Source organism: Perognathus longimembris, chromosome 4 (assembly GCF_023159225.1).
Source record: "Perognathus longimembris pacificus isolate PPM17 chromosome 4, ASM2315922v1, whole genome shotgun sequence".
NCBI lineage: Eukaryota > Metazoa > Chordata > Mammalia > Rodentia > Heteromyidae > Perognathus > Perognathus longimembris.
The window spans coordinates 39001914-39021300 of record NC_063164.1 but is presented as its reverse complement, the minus strand read 5'-3'; the positions used below and the strand labels follow the sequence as shown (position 1 = coordinate 39021300).

The 19387-nt window shown below is 35.8% G+C and overlaps 1 protein-coding gene across 8 annotated transcripts in view; it reads left to right on the top strand.

Moving 5' to 3' along the window:
* The window catches only part of Gulp1 (GULP PTB domain containing engulfment adaptor 1), a 216083-nt gene that overhangs the window by 51507 nt on the left and 145189 nt on the right, over nt 1–19387 (top strand). Inside the window, exon 1 of one of the 8 annotated variants that reach the window (XM_048345113.1) lies at nt 10457–11263. The exons of the other annotated variants lie outside the window; for them this stretch is intronic. The gene's annotated coding sequence lies outside the window, so the exon portion shown is untranslated. Of the gene's footprint in view, nt 1–10456; nt 11264–19387 lie in introns of those variants that run through there. 8 annotated transcript variants of the gene reach the window in all.

The following is a 19387-nucleotide window of genomic DNA, read 5'->3' as shown; positions in this document are numbered from 1 at the left end:
AGTTTATGTAACTATTGTGAATAACATTTGGCATAGAATATTCCATAGGGGTCCAATTTCATTGCTTTGTATGTGTATATCCAGTATTTTTTTTCCTCATTGATCTGTCTTTACATGCTTGCAGAAAATCAATTGATTCCACGTGTAATGGTTTATTTCTGGACTCTCAGTTGTGCTCCATTGATCTATATGTCTATTATGATAATATCAAATGTCTTAATTACTGTAGCTTTGTAGTAAGTTTAAAGATTAAAGAGTATTTGGGTTTTTTTCCTGTATTTTTAAAACAATTCCATCTATTCCAGATTCTGAGACTAATATGCCATTTGTAGGATTAGTTTGTCAATTTCTTTAAGAAAGCAGCAAATGTTTTGATAAAGATTACGTGTGGGCTGGGGATATAGCCTAGTGGCAAGAGTGCCTGCCTCGGATACATGAGGCCCTAGGTTCGATTCCCCAGCACCACATATACAGAAAACGGCCAGAAGCGGCGCTGTGGCTCAAGTGGCAGAGTGCTAGCCTTGAGCGGGAAGAAGCCAGGGACAGTGCTCAGGCCCTGAGTCCAAGGCCCAGGACTGGCCAAAAAAAAAAAAAAATTACGTGTGATGTCATTTAGACAATAGTAATTCTCCAACAACCAAGGTATATCTAAGTACTTTTTTTTAAATTTTGTTTTTAAGTTAGGGGGTCACTAACGTTTTTCCTGAGTTAATCCTGAACTTGTGATTCTCTTGCCTTTACTTTCTAAGTAGCTGGAATTACAAGTGTGTACCACCATGCCTTGCCCTTTCGTCTCTGGTAAATTTATACAATTCATTTTTTAGCATTGATTTTATTGTAAATGAAATTGTTTTCTTAACTTTATTCTTAAATTTATATTGTTCATGTGTAGAAGGAATGTAATTGCTTTTTATATATCCTTCACATGAATTTACTTAGTCATTCTTTTTTTTAAAGTTCTTTGATGAGTTCAAGTATTAAATAGGTGAAAGACAGATAAGTAAAGTTCCCTTTACTTACATTTGTTTTTTATCTATCAACAAAGGTCTTGTTGTCTGGGAATCAAGATATGAGTTATAGCTTGCATTTTCCAATATAAATGCTGTTTATTCCTTTCTTATTTTTATTTTTTATAAGAATGTGTGTGTGGTTTCATTGTGAAAAGATTCATAAGTGTGCACAGTATATTTTAACAAGTTTTATTATATTCCATCAATCCCCTCCATATTGACTAACTTAAAAATTTGAAATTAATAACAAATTTAATGCTAATGAATTATAATAGGTTTTTACACATGATTATATTACTTAGTCATCTGTTCCAGTGCATATTTGGTATGACAATGATTAACTATGAGAAGCAAATCATCTTCATTTTGTGATACAATTAACAGTAAATATTTATTGGATACAGCATCATTTCCATGAATGTACACTAAGCATTGTGGAGGTTAGAAAAAAATCAAGCTGTGGCTATAACTTAATTTCAAAGTGGAGCCAAGTTTCTACATCCTTGAAATAGCTCCAAGAATGTAGCACTGAATACAAATTGAGTGGATATTGGACACTAAACTAATAATTTCAGACTGGAACGAGTATACTAATATGAAAAAGTCAGAACACAGCCTCATTCTTTTAAAGAATGGATGGAATTTGGTAATCAGTTTTTAGGAAATGAATGCAGAGAATGGAATGTAGATTGGGAAAGACACACAGAAAAGACTAATTGGAAGTATTCTTTAATAAGACAGATATGAAGTAGGAAGAATAATCGTAATTAGAATACAAAGGCAGGGTAACATGGAGAGAACATCTGAGTGACAACAAGAAAATAAGGCATGGTGAAAGACTAATTATGGCAGATCCAAGGAAGGGAAGGACAAAAACATCTATTACTGCCAGCTAAAAATATGAGGAGACACCCTATGAATTGTCCTGAAAACAAGTTTTTTTTTTTGACTTCTAACCTTAAGAGGTACTGGAAAAAGAACTTGGCAAATATTCTGGTTTTCATTAGCTATGTGCACCTCTTTCTATGTCGTAGAGACCACAAGCTCATGTTTTAAAATGATCACCATTTGGAATCCAGAAATGTGCCTTGGCAACATTGAAATGGAAATTGAAGTGTCCATTTATCTTTAAATATGTTCTCATAGTAAAGTGACTATTTACAGTTATGCTGATAAAATGAGACCTTCAAAAACAAGATAATAAAGCCAAGGACTTGAAATATTAGCTATTAAGGAGGTTGTGATCTGAAGATCAAGCAAAGCTAGCCCAGGCAGAAGCATTTCAGATACTGAATCACTGGGGGCTAGAGGTTAATGCATTCTTTGTTATTATACACTTTACAATGACGCTTTTCAGAAAAGATAGAATAAAAATAGGAGTTAATACATGAGTTGAATAATAAACCGTCAGGAAATGGCCTGTTTATCAAAGAATAAATTCTCATTAAAACCATATTTAGAGGTAATAATAATTAATATTTTAGGTGATTTAAAATAGGATAAAATATTATCCTTACCTTTGACAATAATTCTAGGATATTAAAAATGTTATCTGGATAAGAGAGCCATAAAATCATAAATCAATAAAGACTGTGTGCATATATATTCTGTAATTGTTACTCTGATGTTTTCTTATTTCCTTGAACATTCTGATAAATACAAGTAACTACTTTCTGGGAGAAATTTTTAATTACATCAGAATTAGATTTGTGTGGCATTAATTTAGGACAACAATGTTATACAGTATTTTATATGAAGGTAACTAAGTATGAGTAAGCTTTAAGTACCAATTGAATTTTAGACAATTTCTTGTAAATTCATTAATTTAAATAAAAGTGCTGATACCGAAAATCTGTTTCTAATAAAAAGAAACCTAAATGGCACAAAAGTTCTTGCCATTCATATGGCTCAAATAATAGAATGCCTTTTTTAGCAAGTATGAATTAAAACCCCAGGACTGCCTTTCTCCCCAACAAACAAACAAAAAAAGTACAGCAGCACTATTTGCTGTGCAGAAATGGACTTGATTACTAGGTTGTACTTTCTTTTTTGGGGGGAGGGAGGTTGTCCTGGAGCTTGAACCCAGGGCCTGGGCACTGTTTCTGAGATTTTTGTTTGTTTGTTTTCCTTTAGATTAGCAGTCACTTGAGCCACTTCTACTTGCTGTTGCTGCTGTTGCTGCTTTTTAGAAGTGTATTGGAGTTAATAGTCTTAAGGATCTTCCTGCCCAGGTAGTTTGGAACTGCTGTGTTCAGATCTCTGCCTCTTACATAGGTTGGATTACAGGCATGAGCCATCTGTGTCCAGCTAATTGTACTATTTTGACTCCTAGATTATTTTTATTTGGGAAAGGGAACTAAAAATTTTGGATACTATTAAAAAACTAGCATAATTATGCTAAGACAGTTTAAAGGAGGATATAAGTAAATATGATGAAACTGCATGAAACTTTCACGGTTTCTTACTGGCTTTGGCTTTATGAAGAGAATGTAAGTGATATGGGCACACAATAGTCATCACTTGTTTTACCTTATAGTTTTTTGGAGGGAATGACTTCACTTATCTAATGATTAATTCATTTTAATTTGAGAGGTTGCTTGTGAGCTGGTAAACTTGTGCCTAGTGGTAAAGTGCTCACTTTGTATACATGAAGCCCTGGGTTAGAATTACTTAGCACCACATATATAGAAAACAGCCAGAAGTGGCGCTGTGGCTCAAGTGGCAGAGTGCTAGCCTTGAGCAAAAAAGAAGCCAGGGATAGTGCTCAGGCCCTGAGTTCAAGGCTCAGGACTGGCAAAAACAAAACAAAACAAAAAAACACTGAAGATAAGAGAAATATCTTAAGTCTTGATGGCAAGAAGGAAAGAACTTTTAAGAAAATGCAGGGGGGAAACACCAGAGATTAGCTAAATGCTTGTTTTGTTTGTGTTAAGTATTTTATGAAAATAGTTGTTTTAAAAATGTCGTGATTATTAAAATGTGTTGACATTTTGTAACATTGTGAGAGCTCCTTGAAGTTGGAGAATTTAGTTTCCCCATTGGCAATATGCTCTGTTCTCTCTTGATCTCTGATTCTCTTTGATTGACATCCTGTAGTTAGTCTCACACTGACTTGCTTTGATGATATCATTTACATCATTCTTAGAGTTTCTGATTCTGTCTTACAAATAACATCACTGTTGACTAAAGACAGTGCATCTTGGACAAAATTTACTTGACTTTATTCTAAATGGCTAATAACTTTTAGGAAGATAGACTTTCAGTCTCAACCCTAAACATCTGTATTTATTTACCATAGCTCTTAAAGACTATGAAGTAAGCATCGTAGACAACTTTATGTTTTTTATCTGACACTGATTTTTCAAGCAATTGCAATTTTCTCTACTAGCTAAAAACTACTTGAAACATTCCAAGCTTTTTATTGCATCGCTATTTGGCATCAAATCTTGGATGCCTCAATACTGGCAAGTATTTTGGCTTGCCAAGTAGAGAGCCTACTTCCACGAGTGAAACCTTTATTTGGATTTCCTAAGAGAAAGATGGATGGAATTACTCATGTTGACTAAGTCAATTGTGGGGCTTTTGTGTTTGGGGTGGGTCAAGTTGCACAGGATGTTTTGATTTTGATTTTCTTTTTTTTTTTTTTTTTTTTGGCCAGTCCTGGGCCTTGGACTCAGGGCCTGAGCACTGTCCCTGGCTTCTTCCCGCTCAAGGCTAGCACTCTGCCACTTGAGCCACAGCGCCGCTTCTGGCCATTTTCTGTATATGTGGTGCTGGGGAATCGAACTTAGGGCCTCGTGTATATGAGGCAGGCACTCTTGCCACTAGGCTATATCCCCAGCCCCTTGATTTTCTTTTTAAAAAAATTTTTGCCTGAAACTCATGGCCTGGGCACCCTTCCTGAGCTTCTTTTGCTCAAGGCTGGCACTCTACTACTTGAGCCATTGCACCACTTCTGGCTTTTTCTGTTTATGTGGTACTGAGAAATTGAGTCCAGGGCTTCATGCATGCTAGACAAGCACTCTACCTCTAAGTCACATTCCCAGTCCTGATTCCTATATTCTTGATAGTGCTCTTGTCTGGTAAGCTACTGGGAAAGGATTAAGAGAAAACCAATTGGCTTCAGTTTTAGGAAGCATAGCAAGGCCCTGCACATGTATTTAAATGCAGAAGAGCAAAACCAAATTATTTTCTAGTAATTTTATTGTGGAAGTTTAGATTTCATTTTATTAGCTCACTTTAAAAATTGAAAAATAAGTGGCTTCAATAGCAGTCTTGATTTTAATATATAATAAATGTTTTATAAATATAAAATATAATAAATATATAATAAACAATATATAAATATATAATAAATAATAAATATAAAATATAATAAATGTTTTAGTTACCAAACAATTGAAGGCTATAAACATTCAAAGCAAACAGACTTAGGGTTGTTATTTTTTATGGTTGTGTAAGCTTGAAAATGTAATTATTTCCCCAATAGGTGAGCAATTGAAAGCTTTTGCTTAAAATATCACCACACTGTACAATATTGAGCAGATGAAAAATATACCTATGTTAACCATAAAATTTTAAGTGATAAATGTTACAAGGTAAGTGCTAAATTCTACATGCTTTCCTGTATAAATAAATGTCTTTGGTAAAGGGTGCAAGTCTTTATTTGTGCTGATCATTTTTATTCATATTCTCTTTGCTAGGTATTTTTTTATAGATCATTTTATTTTATATTTTAAATAAGTTTTTAAATTGTTAGCATAAAGATAATTTACAAAAGGGTTGCCATTTCATAAGTTCGGGAATGAGTACATTTCTTCTTGGACAATATCACCCCTTTTCACTCTCTCCCAGTTTTCCTGATCATTTTTTAAGGAAACATTGATGGCTACCTAAACTATTTAATTTAGAATCTTTGGGTGGGGTTGGGGCTTGAGGTTAGTGACAGTGTCGGTAAGGGACACATACAAGGACCAGAAAACCTTGGCTTGAGATACAGGCAGGCAGAATTCTGTGTATGGATTGGAGCTGAGAGGGGTTAGGGACATAAGCCAGCTACTGTAGAACCTGTGGATCATTAAATGTGCAAAGAAACAAACAAAGAAAAATCACTGTGACTTTGATGTGATCACAGAGGATTCTCAGATATAAAACATTTGATGTTAGTTATGATTTTTCAGATGTTTGCACCTAAAACACCCAGATAATTGTTTTTTTGCAGATTAATTGCATGCAAAGGAAGCTGTGTTAGTGAAATTTGACACCCATTTATGCAGCTTTTGAAAACCTGATTTAGAAAACAGCTAAGTGCTCCCCATGCCTTTTATGTAAATAGTGATAATTGTCCTATTATGATAGAAGGAGACAAATTTCATTTAGGGCAATCTTCAAGTCATTTATGCTCAGTAAAACTTTTGCTTAACTCAAATGTTCTCTGTACAAAACATAGCTTCTATTATGATTGCTGCCTTTCCAACTTGAATATATTTTCTTCTTCATGACACAACATTCTTTTAAATATGATTTATACAGTAAGTTTGATTTTTAAAAGCAAAAGTTATTTCATGGCATCATTAGGATTCTGAATTAGCATGCTCATGACCACTTGACTGCCACGTCCTTCTGCAGTTCAGTCAAGGATTTAGTTGTCACAATTAAATCATTCTCTAAAAATAAAAATGGTTAATGTGATGAAGCCATCTCTTTCTTACCATTTTTTTTTTCTGAAAGCATTATGAACAAAACTGTGGAGATACTCCAAGGAAAGTTACTGTCTTTGTGAAATAAACAGTCAGGCTAATGGTATATTTTAAGGTATCAACACAAAAATACATATTAAAACACATTAAAATGGTTTAATATAGTTTCCCACAAATATGTTTTTCAAATGTGGAACCACTTTATCTATGTGTGTAAAACATCTGCTTCTTTCAAGATTGGGTATTTTACAGAATTGGTTTTGAGTTCTACACAAATAGCTTTTATTTCTGCAGGTGGTGATATTAATGATGTCTTACATACATATGTTTGGGAACAAAACTGAGAGACTTGGGATTTTTTCTGATGTTGAGCAGATGCAAGCTTTATTCCTTTATCAGTGCCAACATGACATTTACAAAAACTTGTTGGTAGTTTGTTGCCATACTTCAGACTTGTTCCATGAATTGTTACAAAAAAGGTAACTATGGTATTTTCTGACCAATACTAAGTTATTAGATGTTGATATTTCTTTCACAAGCTTTGAAATGTTAAGTGACATGAATCTTTTCTTCTCATTCACACAATCTTTTTTGTTGTTGTTGGTTTGGAGGCTTGAACTCAGGGCCTGGGTGCTGTCTGTGAGCCTCTTTGTGCTCAAGACTAGCACTCTACCACTTAAGCCACAGCAGCATTTCTGGTCTTTGAGTGGTTAGTTGGAGATAAGAATCTCATAGTGATTTTCCTACCCCCGCTGTCTTGGAACTGTGATCCTCAGATCTCAGCCTTCTGAATAGCTAGGATTACAGTCATGAGCCATGGGCGCCTGGCCTGATTCATCCTTTGTTTACAATTTAAAAAAACTGATCATACTGGCCAAAAGAGGAGACTATTCTTTGGTCCTATGGTATACATAATGGATTTTATTTTTCATTTTGAAGCTTTTGGATAACTAGCACTTCTTATTTCCAACAAATAATAAACATATGAAAAAGGAAACAGACCTAATGAGAAATGACTTTTGTCTAATTAGTGCAAAGACGGGATTGTCTTGAATTGTAAAGGTAAGTGGGTGAACTAGCTAAGTGATTTGAAAGATCTTTTTTTTTTTTTTTTTGGCCAGTCCTGGGCCTTGGACTCAGGGCCTGAGCACTGTCCCTGGCTTCCTTTTTGCTCAAGGCTCTGCCACTCTGCCACTTGAGCCACAATGCCACTTCTGGCCGTTTTCTGTATATGTGGTGCTGGGGAATCGAACCCAGGGCCTCATGTATCTGAGGCAAGCTCTCTCGCCACTAGGCCATATCCCCAACCCCAAGATCTTTCTGCTCTTTATTTCTCCAAAGTTGTGGAACTAGCTAGCTTGTTGAAAACCTATCTTTCTTTCAATTGTCATCTTTCTTATTAACATTATTGTCTGATTTTTCTTTTAAAAAACAATATTTTTGGGGTCAGTTGTATTTGTAAAAAACTAGAATTGTATCTTTAACAACCATTGGTCCCTTTAAGGGTTTATCTGTCTACCTTTGATATTTCCCTGCATGTGACTTTTTTTTTAATCAATAGATAACAAAATTGGTACATATAGAAATTCATATAAGGAGTCCTTGAGGAAATTGAGTCCAATAGGTGGAAATTATTGAAACAATGGAGTGGTTCACTAGAACTGAATCTAAGATGTTTTCAGGGAGCAAATCATAAAGGAGCACAAATATTATCCTAATATTTGAAGAAACTGTAGCTAATCACCTTCTAAGGATGAATAATTAACAGCTGAATGAAAGAGTCAGGGTTTGCTTTTTTTGAGATACCATTGCAGGAGATCAAAGTAAGGATGGAGGAAAACTATGTGGAGAGCAGAACGGGCACAGTACTAAGGCACATTCTTACTAGTTCCTTCCACTAGGTAAGGAGGAATCAAAATTTATTGTGGAGCTTTCCTCAAAGAAAAAATAGAGTAGTTGTGGTGACAAGATGCAGAGAGTTGATTGAAAGGAAGAGATATGGTGTAACTTGAAGAGTTGATATTTCAAGGTGGCAAATTTGAAGGGGGCCAGCTTTGGCAGTTGTGAAGATAAACAGTGATTTAGGCATGGATAATTTTGGACAGCTTTGATAGATGACCAGTGACTGTGACCTCTGCCAATCATTCATCTGTATATCCATGGTTTATTGAATTTTATGGACTGTAGTCTATTAAATCTATCAAATCTAGTATTGAAGCTTGAAAAAAGATGTTTTAAATAATAAGTATATAGTATAATATATACATATGTCTATATACATATATATAGAGAAAGATATCTATCTACAATGAGGTTTAATGTATCCTAGTGCCTTATCTTATGTCATGTTTAGAGCTTACCGTCTTTCCTCTTGTATGTTCAAGACAATTATTGATTGTTATCAAATAGATAAGTAAATTAAAAATCTGAATTTATATCTATTATTCTTCAAGAAATGATTAGACTTGAAGTGCCTTCCACTAGCACTTTTTTATATGAGAACTAGCTTGTTTTCACAGCCCTTAGAAAATTTCTCTAGTAGAAAGAAAATTGTCTACCTAGATAGGCAGAGTCCTCCCTCTTGGACTATACACCACTTCATTTCCAATGTGCATCCAGCCAACTAGAGCACCCTAGAGCACACGTTAAACAAGGTTGTTCAGATCTTCAGAAACTGGTTTCAGAAACTTACTTTTCAATTTGGTTAAAAGAATTTTGTCTTGTGGCAAACTCTTTATTATCTCGGTTTCTGTAGGGTGATATACATTCTATATGGAGCTAAAGTTCTAGACTGAGTTCTACCTAAGGAAGTTCAAGTCCCCATTCTGAATTATTTGTGGTATTCCAGTACTAAAACCCCACCCCCCAAAGCTCGAAGATAAAAATCCTCCAGTGTGTGTTTTCTGTAGGTTACACTAAGGCATCTTCAGACACTATTATAAGAGTACCATGTAGTTCCTGAGAATTTTTCCCACAACTCAACCTGAAGGCCCTGACTTCAAAATCACATTTTCCTAAATAGCAGACTAAATTTTTTTTTTTCTCAAAATTTTTAGCAGACTAAATTTTAATCGGCAAGCACAATTTAATTCCAGGCTGCTTAAATCCATGGTGAAAAATGGATGATTTCAGAATGAAGGATGAAAACTCTTTTGTGTCTTGGGATCTATTACTAAGCAGTCCCAGCCTAGCAGCTGCACTGAAAGCTATGGATAAAGGAACTGAGTCCAAGATCTGTATGGGACAATCAACAAGAAAGGTGAGATCTCCTGCTTATAAACAAGAGTTGGGAGATGTGGTCAGATAACCTCCCAGCCAGATACCTACACAGACCAGGGAGACCACAGCCTCCCGCCAACACTTCCTACTCCTACAAATTCAATTTGCTATCACAGATGTGATAGCCACTCAAGTTATGTTGATGTGAATCTTTCTAAATAAAAGCATGCCCATTCTCTGATGAACAAGGCTTGAGCCTTACTTAGTCTTAAGACTTTACAAACTATAACCAGCAGGCCATGGGATGTACAGTTGCCCCCCATCTTACTTGCTTTTCAAGGTTTTAGAATGATTAAATCAGATGGTAAAAACCAAACAAGCGGGGCTTCACTGGCCTGTCATCCTAACTACTCAAGAGGCTGAGATCTGAGGATCATGGTTCAAAACAAGCTCCAAGAAAGAAAGTCTGTGAGACTCTTATCTACCAAAAAAAAAAAAAAAAAAAAAAAAAGGGAAAAAAATCCCTATTTCTACCTGATATTTCCACATAAAGTAAGTACTCTAGCAATGGGTAGCCCTTTTGTAAATCCCTACTTTCAAACCCTCCCTCCCCCAAGAAAATTTCTGTTGCCTTTCTGCATGTGGGCTTACATGTTTGAAATTCTTATTGATTCCCAGGGTACTTGAGTTACTTATTAGTAGAGAGATGCCTGTGGAGTGAATTCAGTAGAAAGCAAATTTTTCATTTGTTTCTATTTATTGCTAGGCTCCAATGTCAGGTCCATTGGAAAAACTAGTTAATGATCGTGAGCAAATGCTGTTTTACTGGCTGTAGAGATGACCTCTCTTGATTGGGGTTCATGAAGTTTACTAGAGCAGCATATATGACTTTTTTTTTTGCCTGCTTGGTAATAAATATTTGTTTATATGGCAGAATTTTGTTTGTGCTTTAATAAATACTTTATAGATTGTTTATGGGAGTCTTTAAAATTCCTGGGTGTGACCTGATAACTTTTGAATGATTGTTGGTTTCAGTCTGATTGCATGTTTGCTGGGCAAGATTGTATATAGAATTGTCCAGGGTTAGCGGCCATCAGGAAGAGTGAGTTAAGAGAAGGCACAGTGTTAAGAAAGATGTGTTACGGATACTGAAATTTCCTATTGGCCTCACTATGCCCTGGCCCTGGGAAAAGCGAAGTCCAATAGGGGAAAAAATGATCAACTACCTTGAATTTGTAGTTCAACTTAGGGACATCCATCAAGTTAAGACAACTTTTTATGACACTTTGAGCAACTAAGAAAGAAGGACGCAGAAAGGAGAGGTGGAAGAGCATGGTAAGGAAAGAAGCTCTGAATGGGAATTTTATCCTTAGTGATGACTAGCATTTTAAACCAGGAATAAAAATGTTCACACCTCAGATCACTGAACTAAGAATACCAGAAAAGCAGAAATCGTACCTCTAGACATACTGGAATTTATAAAGTTTATAATGGTACATGTAATTTTAAGGTAGTAAACAAATTTATTTTCACATTTATTTGAGTGTTAGCTGTGGGGATTTCTGTATCAACTGTCTTAATATCCATCTGTTGTATTTAAACAAGCCCTCTTTTCTTTTTTCATCACCTTTCTATACTTTTTAAAAAAATTCTGTTATTGTGAAGGTGAAATATAGAGGGGTTACAGTTATATAAGTCAAGTAATGAGTACATTTCTTCTTAAACCATGTCACCCCTTCTATTCTATCTACTTGTATCTTTCTCCCTCTCTCCCTTTCTCCTTCTCTCTGCAATTACATGGGCTTTAATATTTTCTTTTGCTGTTGTTTGTTTTTTCAGTTTAATCCATTTATGAAGCAGCTGTCTATTGCTTAGTCCAGGTTCTTTTCACTTTAGAGAATTTACTCTGGACTCCTTATTTAACATGACATTCTAGATACTTCCTCTGCATACTTTTATTTATTATGGTAACAGATGACTAATGATTTTATCTTCGTATGTGGTTAAATTTTAGCTTATGCATTCAGATGCTGAGAATCTTTTTGTTTGTTATTGCTTAAACTGCTGTGAGGATATATCTCTGACACACACACACACACACACACACACACACATTGGTTAAATGAACTTATGCTAATTACAGCAATGTTTTTCCAATTTCCAATTTTTCTTGTGTCTTAGCATTTGCTTGTGTCTGTGTGGACTGGCCGGGCTGGATAGAGCCGGAGAGGTGCTGGGGGAGTTTACTTGGCTGCAGGGCACATCGTTGAGTTACAATGAGTGGATAGATAAATCCTGTCCAAAATTCTTAGACTACCTCCAGGCAGTTTGGAGGAAATAGATTAACTCTGGGTGTCCAGAAGAAAGCATCAGGGAGCTTCATCTTGTGGGCGGGGGACAGTGAAAAATCAGGTGGACACCCAAGGATATAACAGGTGTTCTTTTTATAGCTTGGCTCTGCTCTTGCCAGTAAGTTTGGATTTGTCAAGTTTTAGTTTATGGAGGGAAAGGATGAGGAAAGTATGCCATAATTCTAGGAATTCACAAACAGCTACTAAAATAGTAACAGCTATATACTGAAGCTCAAAAAAGGATATGTAATTAGACACACCCCTTTAAAAGGGAGGTGAAAGAGTGCCACTCCGGACTCTGAAATCAGGATTATACTCAGGTAAGAATAGGAGCCAACATCATTGAAAAAGAATGCAAAAGCTCTCTGCTAAATTACTTCGGCTGTAGAGTGGTGGGTGTTTCTAATTATGAAGCTTGGGAAGAAAGGCTGTGGTTATAAAGTGTGGATTCACTTATAAAGACTGCCTTGCTCCCCCAGTGCTTCCATTTCTTCTTTTTTTTAAAAAAAAAAAATCCTTTACATTCTCTCTACTTCCTATCTCTTATTCCTTTCCCTTTCAGTGTTCCCTTTCACTTGTTCTCTTCCCAAATACAGATGCAGGTTGTGATTTGTAATGTTTGTTTATTTTTTTCTTTAGTCTTAATGTACTAGGCATCCATTCTACGACCTAGGTATATATTTAACTCCATGATATTTTAATGTATGGCAAAATTTGGTACCCAGTATTTTATGATAAGGGAAAGTAAAATCTAATGTATAATCCAGGAAAAGGGTGCAATTTTTCCTGGTGTTTGGGGATGCATAAATTTGAGAATACATTTATTTTCCTGTCATAGAGTGCTGTAGTGTAACAATACATTTATTTTATCCTCACATTAAAAAAATACACCAACTGTCTTAAGCACAATTACAATAAAGAAGCCATAATGAAATTATAATGGAGTCCCCCCCAAGGGAGGAGGATTCCCTGTCCCTCCAAGAGTCCAGCACTCAGTTTCCAGCAAAAAGATGTTAAAAGGATGGATTTATTGGGGAAGTAAAAAGCGAACCGGCTGGCCAGGGTCACTGCCCAGACTTGGGAGCTGAAACTGCGACCACATGCAGCCTTCCAGGCTGTGTTACAAAGGTAAACATCACATAGTCAAACCTGCCACACGCAGGTGGTCTATGAGGTTACAACACTTACAGAGCATGCCAGGTCACACGCAGGTGGCCAATGGAGTTACAGTCTGTCTCATAGTATCTGTTTGAACCACCCTATCATTCTAGTTAAAATTGGCGCACGGATTTGGTGGGGCTCACATGATACAGGAGGATATACCTACTCATGAGCAGGCACAGATTTAACCTTGAAGATTCCTTGAACCTTGGATGTTCCACAACTCAGGTAGTCCAGCAGTTTACACAGTCATCACAGTGAAGGGGAACTTACCTGGATTCTGAGTAGACCAGGCATACTCCCAACCCCTGAGGCTCAGGGGCAGGGGAGGTCTTAGTGAAGATGGAGTCAGCTTTTGCTCTCTTTAACTGAGATGGAGTCAATCTGACACCCCTCAACAGCTAATGATGGCGCTGGCCAGATCTGACCTCCATATTACCAAATTATGTGTGCTGTATTTGTCTTGTGAAGCAAGAGAAAAGTCATGGCATAAGTTTGTTCACTTGTTTTTGCTTCCGAGTTAGCTGGAAACAAATCATCTTCAAATGAAGAGCACATTTCCTTTTTGAGATATTTTTTTCTGACTTGAAATGAATGTGGCCTTTTCCCAGCCTTTTTCATTGGAGTAGTATGTGATTGTATGTTAATTAAGTATAATAAATGTAGAATATGTTTACATTGTTGTATGTGATGAAGTTTTGCTGCTATTTTCACATTAATTGTTTAGGTGAATATAAGGATACTTCTCAGAGGAGATGGTGTTAGGTTCCTTTTTCATGGAAGGAAAAAGACACACTTAGGCTACCACAGTAATTCAGCAATTCAGTCCTGAAGAACACAGGAGTACCAGCTGGGTGTCCAGTCTCTATAGGAACCAGGCAAGATGGGTTGATTCTGAAATGAGTAGCAGTTTGTACAGCTCTTCTGAGCAAATTTCCTCTCTGCCCCCTAGTGACCAAGGTAATTCTCCACCACTAGAATGCAGCTAACCTTTGTCTTAATTTTCCTACCACACAACCCATTTATTTAGCTCACGTGTCTTTCCCTTCTTCAAACTCCAGTTCTTGATTACTCATAGTTACTATTTTTTCAGGACATTGACAGTACTTCCTTTATCTGCTTTCTTCTACTTTCCCTCCTCTGCCTCCTCTTCCCCCCCATTCTTCCTTTCTCCTACTCCCTCCTTCTCCTCCTTTTCCCTCCTTCTACAGCTTTCCTCTCCCCCAGTCTCTGCTTATCTCAGTCTGACTATTGTTTTCTGCCTCAGCTACAAATACAAATAGATGAAATCGAAATAAAAAATCAGAATTTACAGTGTATTGGTTCAGGCACTTCATTGTTCCTTTGTTTAGGCGGAGCTTTTGTTCCTGGGGTGGGGAAAGTGGAAAACCCTGTTTGAAACTTAGATAATCTAGTTTTAGTTCTCAGGCTCTGGTCTTTTCAGAGGGGAGGGCTTGGATTCTGTGGCTCAAGGTAGAATATTCTTCCAGCAAAAAGATAAGGAATGGACTTGAGGATGAGATCTACAGGAATAGCAGGCAGAACACACAGAGACTCTGAGTGTAGTGACAAGCTACTTGGCATGTGGATTGCAGATTGGGACAATCTGCAGTACCCAGCCCAGGGAATCATCATAGTTGGCCTTTCATGTATTTTCACTTTGAGTGAAGCAATCAGTGAATGTGGAGTAACTACTTTTATCATTTATCTTATGAAGTGTGACTTGCATTGACTACTTTACTGACTAGCTCCTGTATTTATTTTAATATATATTTTTCTTCCAATTAATTTTTTGTTCCTTTCTTTATGGCTTATCTCAACCCTTAGCTGGGACATAAACACACACACACACACACACACACACACACACACACACACACACACACACCTGACATTGACTTTTCTTAAACTTACTTTAACACTGAATGTTTAACATACTTTAATAGTGTTTAAGGGAATTTCAGTTTTGTTTTTTTGCCAGTCCTAGGGCTTTGAGTCAGGGCCTGAGCACTGCCCCTGGCTTCTTTTTGCTCAAGGCTAACACTCTGCCACTTGAGCCACAGCACCACTTCTGGCCATTTTTTTATATATGTGGTACTGAGGAATCAAACCCAGGGCTTCATGTATAGGAGGCAAGCACTCTTGCCACTAGGCCATATTCCCAGCCCCGAGAATTTCAGTTTTAAAAGTAATATGGATTGAATCTAAGTGTTTTCGCTATCTTGAATAAATTACTCCTCTGCAAAATTTATAAGCAGGAGCTCAGAAATTCTACAGGTGTTACTGACTAAAAGCACAATCAGATTTTTTTAATGTAAGAAGAGGTTTTCTTTCAAAGGTACATATTTCTCTGTTTATGGAGAAAAAAGAGAGAGCTTGTCAGTTGTTTGATTTTTTTTTTTGATAAGGTGAAACTTTAGACCTATTAAGGTATTTCTTTTTGTTTAACACGTTCCTATCCAACATATTTTCCAAATGTTCATTGCAAATTTGCTATGTGCCAGGCTCTTTTGTGCTTGGCATAAAGAACATGAAGCAGTATTTTAAAACTATTTCAGAGATACAGTAAGCTTGTGATTGTCAAGCTTATAATGTAGCTGAAAAGATGAAACTAGCTTGAATACTTACACTTTCCTTGATTAGGCAGCAATTTTTGTTCATTTGTACAGGCATCTGCAATATGCTTTCAAACTTCATGCTGCATCTGTTTTCTTCTGTAGCAGATATTCTTTTAAGTGTTAATAGAAAAAGTAAACTTCATCACCATTTCATTTGACCTGAAAAACATTTTAGCTTAGATTAACTTTCTACATGGTTACGCTTGATTTACAACGGATAAGATTTTTACTAGTCCAGTTCTATCAATAAAAACTTACAGTTCACCAAAAAGTCAAGTTCAATGATAGACAGCTTAGAAGAATTTAGCATGAAAACTAGGGGTATTTTTTTTTTTTTTTTTGCCAGTCCTGGGCCTTGGACTCAGGGCCTGAGCACTGTCCCTGGCTTCTTCCCGCTCAAGGCTAGCACTCTGCCACTTGAGCCACAGCGCCGCTTCTGGCCGTTTTCTGTATATGTGGTGCTGGGGAATCGAACCTAGGGCCTCGTGTATCCGAGGCAGGCACCCTTGCCACTAGGCTATATCCCCAGCCCCATGATCTTAGTTTTTAAACGAACTCAGTTCTTAGTGTTCATCGTCTTTTTGGCAAAAGAAGGAAAGTCCAAACCTACAGAGGGGACAAGGTTATTTTGAAAATATTTTACATCAGTGAAAACATTTTGAAAAATGAAAAGAATTTTACCAATTCATTTTCAGACGCTGACTTGTACAGACTAATATTTAGAAATTAAGAAGTAAGTGATATCCAAGCTCTTAATATGGTGTTATTTATTGTAATAGTTACAATAATAAATTATTTTTACATGTATATCTTCTCTACTAGATTAAAAGCTAAACTTCTTCATGTATCCTCCCATTCCACAATATATGCCAAACACTGGACAGGTGTTTAGTAAATGTTCATTAAGTAAGTAAAACGGAGGAGTGAGCTGTGCTTTGGTGGCTCATATCTCTAATCTTATATACTCAGAGGTTTAGATCTGAGATTCATGGTTCAAAGCCAGTTGAGACAGGTAAGACTAAAAGACTCTTATTTCCAGTTAACCAGCAAAAGTCAATAATGAGGAATAGCTCAAGTGGTAAGAGTGTCAGCCTTGAGCAAGAAAGGCAGGGCCTGCAGTTTGAAGTCAATATAAGCACTCTCCTCTCCCCTCCACAGATCTAGGAAGGATGAAGAAAGAATAATTATTATAATATTCTAATTTATTATTATAAACCGCTGAACTATTGCTTATATAAACTACATATTACATAGGAAAAGGTAGATCCATCAAAGAAATAGAAGTTACGTCATCGTTCCTTGTGCTTTTAACTGTGAGACTGAAAGATTTTTGTTTTTTCATTTGCCTTTCAAAAATTTTTTTCCCAATAAACAATTACAGTAAGATATAGCTTGGAATATGGCTTAGTGGTAGACTGCTTGCCTAGCACACATGAAGCCTTCTGTTCAATTCCTCAGTACCATATAAACAAACAAAAAAAATATAAAGAAAGATGTGCTCCTGGCTGTATTGTCCTCATTAGTTGTCTTAAATGAAGTTTTCATTTTCCAAAAGAAAGTATTGTACTGATTTGATTTTAAGTGTTTTCATGCACAGCCAAGCAACAAAGACAGGTTTGCTCAATTTTACCTAGTGAGGAGTTGCACAGGAAAGTGGTTTCCTGTAGCTGATGGTTGTACTATATAATAAAGAGATATGAAGATTAGGAAGATGAGGATTCCTTGACCATTTACTTCTTTTAATTGAGCAAAGCTTGGAAATTAGATATCCTTGGTATTATATGATCTTTGATTTTATATGACTTAGTGTTTACAAAGTTTTCATCTAAGTGCAAACCCTTCCACATAAGTCATAATTTTTCTTGCAATGTACCGTGTGTCTAGTAAGTGGTCTCACATTCATATAGTATGTACATCTCTGGAAGTGCTTTCATACATGAACTCCTTTGAAAAATGCCCCCAGGAGTGTGGAAGGATAAGAATTATAAGCATCAAATTACCAAGTACTCTACAGGTTATTTTTACTTCCTTTTATATTCTTTAGGTCAAATGAAATTTAGCTATCTTGTTATATTGACACTCCTATTTTATCCTAATAAATCTGATAATGAAAAACAAGTCTTCTATTTCTACTCCGTATATCTGGGCCTTAGGAGATTAACCTCAAATAAAAGGATTGTAATCTTCTTGTTCACAGATAGTGATCTTCATGAATTATAGAGTAATTGAAAAAGTTAGAGATACTTTAAAAGTTTTGCTAAGATAGAACAAATGTCTCTCTTTGATGAGGAACATCAGAAGGAAGAATAGAAAGATGTTTGTAGTTAGGTAAATGTGGCTTGTTTTTTTAAAAGAATTTCAGATATTAACTGCATAGCAAAGACTATATACTTGATGGGGCTGGGAAAGGGAGTGATTGAAATGTATATTTATAATATGTAGCTTGTTTCTTCGGAGAAGAGTTTGGGCAGTCTGTTTGAGTTGTGACTATGTGATAGTAGAGAGAAGAATGGAGATGGAAAATCTGTTGAGAATAATGTGCCTTTCAGGAGCAATGAATGTTTAGGTAGACAGAAGACATATTTGAACCTTATTAAAAGAATGATCTCAGTAATTCTATAAAGAAAAATGATGAAAAATGAACTTTTATAAGTTAACCTGTCAATGATTTAACAGCTTATATATGGGGACAACTTTCTGATACCCTATGGTATTTTTGTTGCCATGATATTATCTATTATGCAGTCTTCAAAATGAAATTGTAGACTTAGTATCTGTTATGCTCATAACTTTTGTGTATAAAAAGTTGGGCTTACAATTCTGGTTGTATATAAAATGATAGTTCAGGTGTTCATTTTTAACAAGCCATTCAGATGTCATGTAGTAGATATCAAAACATTAGAAAGTGAAAAGCTGTTAAAATTTCAGGTGCCACAGTATATAAAGTATATAATTGTGATTGGTTACTAGAACACGATTTATTATTACCTTTATGCAGGCTACCAAGGAAATCAGAAAATATCATTTAAAGTAGAAAAAGATGGGAACAAATTTTGAGCAATCAATTAGCATTTTATTCCTTTGTATTACAAAATACAATATTAATCCATCATTAATAAAGAGATATCATTCATTTGAGGTAGTTTTTTAAAATTACAAGATATTCTACACCATATACTGTGTATCTAATTTGGAAAATTATTCATGTATCTCCTAAATCTGTTCACTTACAATTTAAAAAATTTTTACAATGAAAAAAAAATCCTTTTTTTACCTTCAACAGAGTTTAAGATGTAATTAACTCTTGTATTCTAACCTACAAGTGAAGA